Source organism: Salvelinus sp. IW2-2015, unplaced genomic scaffold (genome assembly GCF_002910315.2).
Source record: "Salvelinus sp. IW2-2015 unplaced genomic scaffold, ASM291031v2 Un_scaffold1321, whole genome shotgun sequence".
NCBI lineage: Eukaryota > Metazoa > Chordata > Actinopteri > Salmoniformes > Salmonidae > Salvelinus > Salvelinus sp. IW2-2015.
Window position 1 is genome coordinate 194,745 of NW_019942840.1, and position 10,782 is coordinate 205,526.

General features: G+C 44.1%; 1 pseudogene; it reads left to right on the forward strand.

Annotated features, from left to right (window-relative positions):
- Window positions 1–495: 495 nt before the first annotated feature.
- Window positions 496–10,782, forward strand: part of LOC112070421 (inosine-5'-monophosphate dehydrogenase 1b-like) — a 24,041-nt pseudogene continuing 13,754 nt past the window's right edge.

Consider the following 10,782-nt stretch of genomic DNA (forward strand, 5'->3'; position numbering starts at 1 on the left):
AAAACAGGGTTAAGCTGTACGCAGAGAGAGATTCATAGAGCAGCACTCGACTGGACAAAAACACACTGAGTATCCCATTCTGCTTCTCCTCTATCCCTGCAGGCATTCTCTTTTTTTCTTTCTATCCACCTCTCCCTCCCTCTATTAGTCTAGGCCCTTTCTCTCTGCCATCTCACTCCTCCCATTCCCACCACAATCTCCCTTCAGGTCAGTGAGTATTAGTTCTCTCACAGGGGCAAGGGGAACGTTGGGACGGCAACGACTCCACGACGACAAGCCTCTCCGGCATCATTTCCACGACGACGCCATCTCGGCAGGAGCATTACCACGGTGACACCCTCTCCTGACACGCCTAGCGGACACTGTGGGTTGGTTAGCAGGTGCACCCTGCGCAGAGACGGGGGAGGGAGGGAGGGACATAACTATCTTACTTCTGTCTCTCTCTCTCTCTCTCTCTCTGAGTATTTTTGTATCTGACCTGGGATTCGACAACAAGGTTGACGGTAAAGACAACACTGGAGCTGTGAGACCAAGATAAGAATGTGTTGAACCAGAGAACGTGTTGTGTCTCTCACAAGTAGCTCTGTTTTTCAAACCCAGGTCCTCAGCTCCTTTGACTCGTCTGGTTGGTTGGCTGAGATCGTTCTAATTCTTTCTGTTCTGTGGGAATTGTTTTGAGCTGGTAGGCCGGTTCAGGGACACCTAGTCCCTACGTGACTTGAGTCCACTTGAGGGACGTCACCGACAGAAGGGTCAGAGGGCGACGGTGAGGTCACCGACCASAGTGAGAGACTGGAGCAAGAGAGCTTGGCAATTGGACCCAACATGGAAGGGTACGGCTACGAACACTTTGGGGTGGATGGAGAGCGGGACAGCCACCAGATGGACTACCGGAGGATCGTAGGGGACACAGAGCTACCSCGTCCCAGCTCCAACCCCTCACAACAAGACGCGGAGCACCTCTTCCCCCTCAGCCCCCATGGGCATGGGCATGGGCACGGGCACGGGCATGAGACGGCCGCACAGCGATACAGYGCCACCCGCATCCAGGCTGGCTTTGGCCCCGAGAGGTGAGTCGGGCAAAGCAAGATTATGGTTAAAGCTGTACTAGAGTATTACTTAGTGAAATAAATTGCCATCCATTTGAAAATAACAACATATTAGTGAAGGGCCAGGCAAAGAAGATTTTTAGATACTTGCTGAAATGTAGAATAGTTTACTTGTGTAGCAACTCTGGAGCTGACTCATGTTGAAATCCAACCTGAGTTGGAGTTGACCACAGGGGGTTGGTGGCACCTAATTGGGGAGGACGGGCTCATGGTATTGGCTTGAGCCAATGGTATCAAATATATCAAACACRTGGTTTTAATGTGTTTAATGCCATTCCATTTACTCCCTTCCAGCCATTATTATGAGCTGTCCTGCCCTCAGCACCCTCCTGTGAGTTGCACCCCRTTTTGCCCTCAGAACAGYCTCAATTCGTYGGGGCATGGACAAGGTGTCGAAAGCGTTCCAAAGGGACGCTGGCCCATGTTGACCCCAATGCTTCCCACAGTCAAGTTGGTTGGATGTCCTTTGTGTGGTGGACCATTCTTGATACACACGGGAAAMTGTTGAGCATGAAAAACCCAGCAGCGKTGCACTTCTTGAGACACTCAAACCGGTGGCCTCGCACCTACYAGCATACCCTGTTCAAAGGTACTTAAATATTTWGTCTTGCCCATTCACCCTCTGARTGGCACACAMACACAATCAATGTCTCAATGCTTAGAAATCCTTCTTTAACCTGTCTCYTCCCMTTCAWCTACAYTGATTGAAGTGGATKTAAYARGTGACATCAATAAGGGRTCATAGCTTTAACCTGGATTCACCTGGTCAGTCTATGTCATGGAGAGAGCAGGTGTTTCTAATTTGTTGTACACTCAGTGTATATTTGACTAGTGAGCATTCAAGCTGTAGCATTAGTTCCTCCCACTTCTTCTGACTACTTTTCATTACTCTGCTTTCACCATGGTTACAATATGTAAATACAGCCCATTGAGTAGTATCAGTTTACACTGCCACATAGCCCTGTGTTTAGCCTGGCTTGTAAATAACCTTGAAGTTAAATCTCCTTGTTAGCCCGTAAAGAAGCTCTAGGACGCCTGTGTCTTATGTGGTTTATGGCGAGTCATTCTGAGGGCGGCCCCTAAACACATTGAAAACCTATGATTCAGTGGCGTACTCTGATGCCAAAACAACAGAAACTGCCTCAAGGCTATTTTCGGAGTGGCAGGTCCCCCTTATGCCTTGCAGCTAGGGCAGCAGGTGGAGAGCTTAATGGGATCAGGTTTGAATCAATGCTTGAAATAGCCACCGGGTGTGCATAAAGGAATCTCTGACCCATATTGTGGGTGACCCACATTTAAAGCAATGAACTCACRCACAGACACAGTACCCGCCAGATCACCTTGGTACTTGTCAAGGCTGGGAAGGCCCTCTGTGCTTTGCTTAGTACTGGAGGAGGGGCTCCTGGTATAGTGCCACACAGGGAGTAGGCCAAGGGACAGATGTGTATAAGAGACAGTCCTGGTATAGTGCCACACAGGGAGTAGGCCAAGGGACAATATACATCCCCATGATAAATGTACTTGGGGCGAATTCTGTTTTAATGCAGGGTGGATCACTAGTCACCATTACAAATGCATTTGGTTTTATTTGCTCTGAATATCTGTGTGTTGGTTGAGTGAACACAGCTACAGCAGTCCCACTCCATTTCATGCACAGGATCAAGAGTGCATGGGTTAGAATTCCCCAGGAAACAATGGTGAGAAGGAAGAACAAAACTCGCTTTATTGCGACATTGCTTGCGTGATGGTAGGTTGCAATTGTCTGTCAGTGACGACCGTCAGCCACTGATGGTATTGACAGCAGTGAGCTGGCCGTCCTCCTTTTACAAAAGTGTGTGCTTGTGAGGGAGGTCTACTTCATCTGTCTGTGTATGTCTGTGTACGTGTGTGTGTGTGCTCCTCTTCCCAACCCTGAACCATCACAGACATGGGAGAGTGTGGAACTGTTCGGTACGCAATGCTTGTGGATTCACAGGTCAACATACAGCACAATAGGCCAAGCCTAAATAATTCAGTCTGATTCTCCCAAATCCGTCAGCTTGAATGCCAATGGTCTATTGGCTTTTGTGCTTTTATCATCTGAATGGTCTCGACAGATGATAAAGGAGGGGGCCATTCTCTCTTTCTGTTTTAAACAGTCTGTCCTGTATTTGAAAGTGAAAGTCATACGCCATGATATATAAGATAAGAAGGAGAAAATGAGGGTAAATTCCATCAATGTGTAGCCTCATCTACTGTAAATGTGTAAAATGTGATCTAGGCTATTTAAGGAGGTATGTAGCCTGGCTGGCTCTACTGGTCAGTTGAGATCAATCTAGACTAGAAAATGCCACTGTCATCCGTATAATTGGTTACTAGTAACTGGTTGCATGTGACTTGTAAATCTGACAGTGGTGCTGTTCAGTTAATACCCCCAAACGTTGCACCTCACTGAACCATCTGAGAATAGTTGATTTGTGGGTTTTGTCAAAATACAAAAGTCACTTTAGATTGATAAGTAGATAAGCATTATAAAAGTTGATTTCTACACATTTTAATGATTTAAGATTCTTGATTGATYCTGATAATAGAARMCCAAGGCCTAATATTACAAAAAACGGATGGTAGGAGGGCCTGCTGTTTGTGTGGTTATATGTGGGTTATACAATGATAATATATGGACATTGGCACTGCCAGACTAYAGTGCCAATTTCCCTGTAGCCTAAATGCATGATTTTCTCCTCCAAAATATGTATGGTCTGCACTCTGCAGTGCAGATATTAGGTATATTACATAAATTACAAGGACATAATCTCACTAACCTGCAAAGTCTGTGATTGAGTTGAGATTTTTACCCTCGTGTTTTCGAATTCAATGAGCGCCCCACGTGGGAGGAGAGGGGATGTGACGCATCCATTTTCGACGCTTCTGCGAAAATATTATTCCTCATAACGCCGATACACTGTAGCAGCGACAGGCAATCAAATTTGGACCAGCCTCCCATCATCACTTGAGTTTGTAGTAGGGGAATTAATTGTGGCTTGGTTCCCTCCATAGTAGAGAAAGCACACTTTGCTTCCGCATTCATTTTGGACTTGCTAGCTAGCTACAGCTGGAAAGTTCGCATTTCCTTACACCTTCAACGTGGTCTGCTTCAAGAGGTAGAAAACGGTCTGGAATTGATTTTTTGTTTCACATTTTCTTAACGTAACTAACATTAGGTAACTGTAAGTAAGACTAAGAACGTGGTGAGGTGGCTAATTGCATAGAATACAGATCATCTTCAGTAATGAGTTGAAACATGTTAGTTAGCTTGCTAGCTGGCTACCGCTAGCTGACACATGCTCCTGCTGAATAACGCACGCACTCTGATCATTTTGACTTGCGTGGCAATAAATTAGATGGCTAATTTATAGTGCAGCTTTGGTGATAAAATACATTGCAAACGATATGTTAAAGACATGATTGCTGGAAATCTATAAATACTTAGGCTGCGGACAGTTGGCTAGATTCGTCATTAATCGTTAATATAGACATGTTTTATTCTCCCCGCATGTATTTTGTGCTCAAGGCATTGTAACCATTGTTAGGTACTCAGCAGTACAGTAGCCAGTTAACGTGCTAGTAAGTGCTAGCGAACTACTGTAGCTAGGCATTGCTCACGGTTCCCTTTCAGCAGCTATCCAGAACACTGTGTAGGTAGTGTGAATAAATATGTGCTTGAAGGAAACGTTTTTGCTGGACAGATCATTGTTTAACATGACTTATTAGCTCATAGTGTCGCTTGATGGCTGTTTTGTTTGCATGGACAGCCACCGCAAGCAATAAAGATAACATTAGTGTGCTCTATTTTCCTGGTGTTTATCCAGTAAATTGTAAAAAAAAAAAATGTATATCAAACATGAAAAAATGTAAAGCAACGTGTTTTATTTAAACATGTAGCTAACATTAGTGCTGCTGCTATTTTTGGCATGGATATTTACACAACAGTGCATGAAAGGGTTAATTTCGTGAGGCTATATTTTGCCAGTATGCCCCCTCTAATAGAAAGGTTTCTTAGATGTTAGTGGGTCATCTACATTTTGAAAACGCATAGTCGTTAGTGCGCAGCGATCTGTGCTTGTGAGGTCGGTTAGGTTTCAGTTTAACTATTTAAAAAAGTCATGATTTCGGGTTCGATAATAACAACACATAATGAAACGGTGAATAAAATGTTCATGATGGTAGTGACTGTCATTACTGCTTATCAATTAACAATTTATTCACATTATTTTACTTCAATACAATATTTCAGTTTGGTATATTACGTTTGTTTTATTTGATGACTATTGCATGTCAAGTCATCTCACCTCTATAGAGCTGCTGTCTGACAAAATCACAATTTCAGTATTTCTTCAATGTAAACAGGGCATACTTTTTTGACTGCTGAATACCAACTATCAATTTCAGGTAGAGATACTTTTGTGTATGTGGACACACCTTCAAATGAGTGGATTCAGCTATTTTAGTCACACCCGTTGTTGAGAGGTGTATAAAATCGAGCACACAGCCATGCAATCTCAATAGACAAACATTGGCAGTAGAATGGCCTTACTGAAGATCTCGGTGACTTTCAACGTTTCACCTCCATAGGATGCCACCTTTCCAATAAGGTAGTTAAATTTCTGCCTTGCTAGAGCTGCCCTGGTCAACTGTAAGTGCTGTTATTGTGAAGTGGAAACGTCTGGGGGCAGAAACGGATCAGCCACTAAGTGGTAGACCATACAAGAACACAAAGCAGGAGTGCTGAAGCGCATAGTGTGTAAAAATTCTGTCCTCGGTTGCAACACTCACTACCAAGTTCCAAACTGTCTATGGAAGCAACGTCAGCACAAGAACGGTTCGTCGGGAGCTTCATGAAATGGGTTTCCATGGCCGAGTAGCCACACATAAGCCTACAATCACCATGCACAATGCCAAGCGTTGGCTGGAGTGGTGTTAAGCTCGCTGCCATTGGACTCTGGAATGATGAATCATGCTTCACCATCTGGCAGTCCGATGGACGAATCTGGGTTTGGCGGATGCCAGTAGAACGCTACCTGTCTGAATGTATAGTGCCAACTGTTAAGTTTGGTGGAGGATGCATAATTGTCTGGGGCTGTTTTTCATGAGTGGAGGCTGTTGTAGCAGCAATGTGTCCGTATAAATGCCCATAATTTTGGAATGAGATGTTCGACGAGCAGGTGTCCACATACTTTTGGTTGTGTAGTGTACCTCGTGAAGCAACTGCTCTCCTTTCAAACGAGCATTCTTGTCTCTTTAATGTAGCAAGCTAAAAGAAACACAGATGGACAAGTAGGCATGCAATGGATTATGGTCATTATAGGTAAATACCACGTTTTCCATGCGAAACTATGTAGAATATTGGCCTTTTGGAAACTACAACTCCCTACTACATCGAACAGTTCGGGCTTGATAWCATTTGTCTCTAGAGAAACTGCGCAATAAGCGCATTGATATCACAGAAAAAACCTGAACGAAATGCCTTGTTTAAAAAAAACACTGCGTTTTGGGTTAATCACTCAGCACTAATAGTCATTCACAGACGCAAAGCGTCGTCACCTTTTAACCCTTCATCTATTGATGGCTAATTATATKTGAAAATRCATTGAATGTTACACTTGRAACGATGGCTACAMTCTAATGCCTGMTTGTCATCCTTTTCATTTGACAGCATGGCTGATTTCCTGATCAGTGGTGGTACGGGCTATGTCCCAGAAGATGGACTCTCCGCACAACAGCTTTTCTCCGTTGGAGACGGCCTCACCTACAAGTAAGTTCAGTTCAACCACAATACAAATGCCAAATAGAACCGTATTGTGCAAGTACGCTCTCGARCTGTCCAAACCTAAGCGCAGGCGATRATGGACGAGATGCGGGCGGCGCTTTGTAATGATGGCCAACACGTTTTGAATCGCAGATCTGCTCAACAACAGTCTGTTGTCGCTGATGGTCAAACGGCAGAAGAGCTATGCTCTAAAGGCGACGGGTTGACTTACAAGTGAGTAAAACGGTTGACTTTTCAACCATTTTGACACTATATACACTATACTGTAAAAACCTCTTGTCAACAAACGATGAGTTCATATAGGGGAAGCAAATGATTGTCCCATTAAAAATAGATTTGAATCAATAAGGTACCTTGTTGATGAATTTGGCAGAAGTAAACACCACATTCGCCACCAATTGTATTATTGTAATTTTTAGCTGGCTGAGAAAAACACTGATCTATACGGATGAATGAGTAGGGCAGGGTGGTGGGGGTTGATTGCTTAACCTGATCTGCACCATAGGCTGATATTTGCTTCCGGTAATGATATGGCTGCATCTTTAACTGCTCTGAAGAATCATAGTGCATGACCTGCTATTTGATTCTTTGAGACATTCAATCACTATCTAATCTATCTAGTAATGAAATCTGACTGCACTCATATCCTAAGGCCCTTTATCTGCTCATTTCATATTCACTTGTTTTTACTTTCACTGAATAACCCTCAATTCACTTTCACTCTGTTTAAAACTAACTTTCAACAAGCGAAGCATTGGGATGCCCCAATATGGCAGACGGTCATTGCATTGGTATGTTGCCACAGCAAGCTACTTCACTAATTTCACCCCTTTGCCCAAGACTGTTGCCCAAAACTCTGTGCATCGTTTTGCTTCTTGAACATACCTCTGGCTAGAGGACTTGGCAAAAATGACTAACTGCTATAAAATGCTTCCAACACCTACTTAAAATAGAGTAACATTCACATCCTTGTGTTGATGTTGTAGCCTATGTCTTCTGACTATATGTGGCTCTGTCCCAAATGGTACCCTGTCCCCTACATAGTGCATTACTGGAATAGGGTGCCATTCAGAACGCAACCTATGTTACAGATTAAATGGATACCCTAGGGCCTCCCAAGTGGTGCAGCAGGGCTCTGGCGAGCCGGGCGCCTGCAAGCTGACACGGTCGCCAGTTGTACGGTGTTTCCTCCGACTCATTGGTGCGGCTGGCTTCCGGGTTAAGCGAGCAGTGTGTCAAGAAGCAGTGCGGCTTGGCAGGGTCGTGTTTCGGAGGACGCATGGCTCTTGACCTTCACCTAAACAGAGCCCGTAGGAGAGTTGCAGCAATCGTACAAGACTGTAACTACCAATGGAATATCATGAAATTGGGGAGAAAAAAGGGAGTAAAAAAATTAAAAATAAAATCAATATATTAAATGGATAGCCTGTTCATTCTAAACCGATTATGTGGCGTTTGTGAGACAAACAATATTTAGACAACAAGCAGGTACTACTCAACCATTTTGTTTCTTACAGTTTAACCCTAATTGCTCCTGTAAGTTGCGCTGGATAAGAGCATCTGCTAAATTACTAAATGTTATGGTTCAGACTTAACAACATCCACACAATAAGGGTATTCACTATTTACACTACACATTTGAATGGAGAGTTAGTCCCAGTTCACAGGGGTTAATTGATTAGGCAATGTATGTGTGTGTGATACCGGCGCGTCCCTCCACTCCTTAATGAAGCACGTCCTGCTTAAAGGCAAGGCAGAGCACATGACTAGCCCGAGGTACTGTCATGTGAGCGTCTCGGGGCACGGCATCAGAGGAAGTGAGGATGCCCTCCTTTGCACCACATCTGGGCCCATATTACCTGTATCATACAGCTGTGTCTCCACCATGGCAACCACAGACAACTGCCTCACAAACATGGCAACCCAGGGCGGTAGCGACAGTGGCTCAATCTCAATTCGTCTTTCCCTATCTCCTCGGTTCCTTTTTAACCGTATTAAAGGAGAAGGTTTAAAGTCACTCCCCTCTGACTTTCTTCTCCAATGTATTTTGAGAGGGAGTCGGGGAGAGAGGATGCAAGGAATTGAAGGCAAGATAAATTGAGAAAGCCAGATGTATTCTCACTGGCTCGAAGGCCTACTGGCTTTGAGGTGTTTGCTTACCTGTTGCTGCTGTAATCTGGCAGGCTTACTGTCCACACCAAAACACGCTGGAGCTGAATACACGCTCCCTTATGAAAGTGTTCGCCAGGGTGAGCTGAGATATTCTGTCGGGGTCTCAAGGCCATTTCACCAAGCTGGATCAATATTCTTTCAGCAACTCAACATTTTCTAGTACAGCAGATGACTCTGCTGCATGTTATTATCATATATTACCCCTGTCATAAAGAATTCATCAATGCAGTCATTTTTTGTCAATGGCTTCATGGGATGATTCCATGATGATGTCTTATGATCACAGCCACCTAATCATCCTCGGCTTCTAATTAGCCCCATTCAACCCCCTCATCTCTCCAACGCAATTCTCCCCCGGGACATTGGTGTAGAAGACAATGTATTCTCAATCCACTTACGTGGCAAAGGGACGAGAAATGAAAAGATTACAATCGTGACATAATTCTACATGTGTAGTGCACTGCCTCTGCAGAAGTGTAGCGTAGAATAAGGTTATGAAGTAGTGCTATCCAGGCTCTGCAGAAGTGTAGCGTAGAACAAGGTTATGAAGTAGTGCTATCCAGGCTCTGCAGAAGTGTAGCGTAGAACAAGGTTATGAAGTAGTGCTATTCAGGCTTGTGTCAAAAATGTCTTGCATGAAATGAAGATGAATCAAGTCGCACCCAGCATTACTAGGGCCTGAAACTGTTTTCATAACAGATGTCATGCAATAGATATTTATACATTAATAGTATGCAAGACTAGACAGGTGAGTGCACTCTAAATCAGATCTACCCACTTTCTCTACTTAGTGGTTGAAGGGTCATAATAATGTCTAACTCGGGCAGTTTGTGGTTGTCTACACCACTGGTGTGGCCGAAATGGCATCATGCATTTCTCCACATTCAACATTCGAATGCAAACCATATTGAAAGGTAGCCAGTGTTGTCTTTGGTATTTAAAACCCTAATGTGTCACGTGTGCCAAGTCACACTCTAGTTAGTTCTTCTCGAATGCCGTATATAATTATTTCCTCCAGTGGACAAAACATACATTTGAACCTGGACAAAAAAACTATTTCATTGCGTTTAGGTGGAGTGCCATCTCCACAAGGGAAGTCCTAATCTAGGTCTTAGTCATCAAGATCCCATTTTCCACATATTTTCTGTTGCATTCTGGGTCAACCTGGCCGCTTAAGTATAGGTTACAGGTTAAACCCAAGTGACAACTGTAACTCGCATTCTGTAATGGAAATTGGTGGCAAAACTCCTCAAAATAAATAAAATGGCTGCTTATCAACTGATCCAGTGACACTTTTTACCATTTGGCTCATGCTGGTTAGGGGTTGGTCTGGCTAGTGAGAGCTGAGGTGGTCAGAGAGAGAGAGGAGAGATGGGGGTTAAAGTGAAAACCAGAATAAGATGGAGAGCGCAGGAGAGAATGGCTCTAAATCAGAACGGGAGGAGCGAGTGAGAGAAACAAAAACTGAAAAGAAAATGCCCCTGTCCTTTATCATCCGTCAGACCATTCCCCTCTCTTCCTCGCCTGTGTGGGTGAAAGATGGGGCCTAAAATATGTCTACCAAACGGGACAGGGAGGGGTCCCCTGAAACCGCCAGACACCCTACAAACATAAACACAGTCTGGGACAGGGAGGCAGAGGGGAAAACATCTGCCAGCATTTAAGGAAACCACTAGAACCTCCGCTGAATTCGGA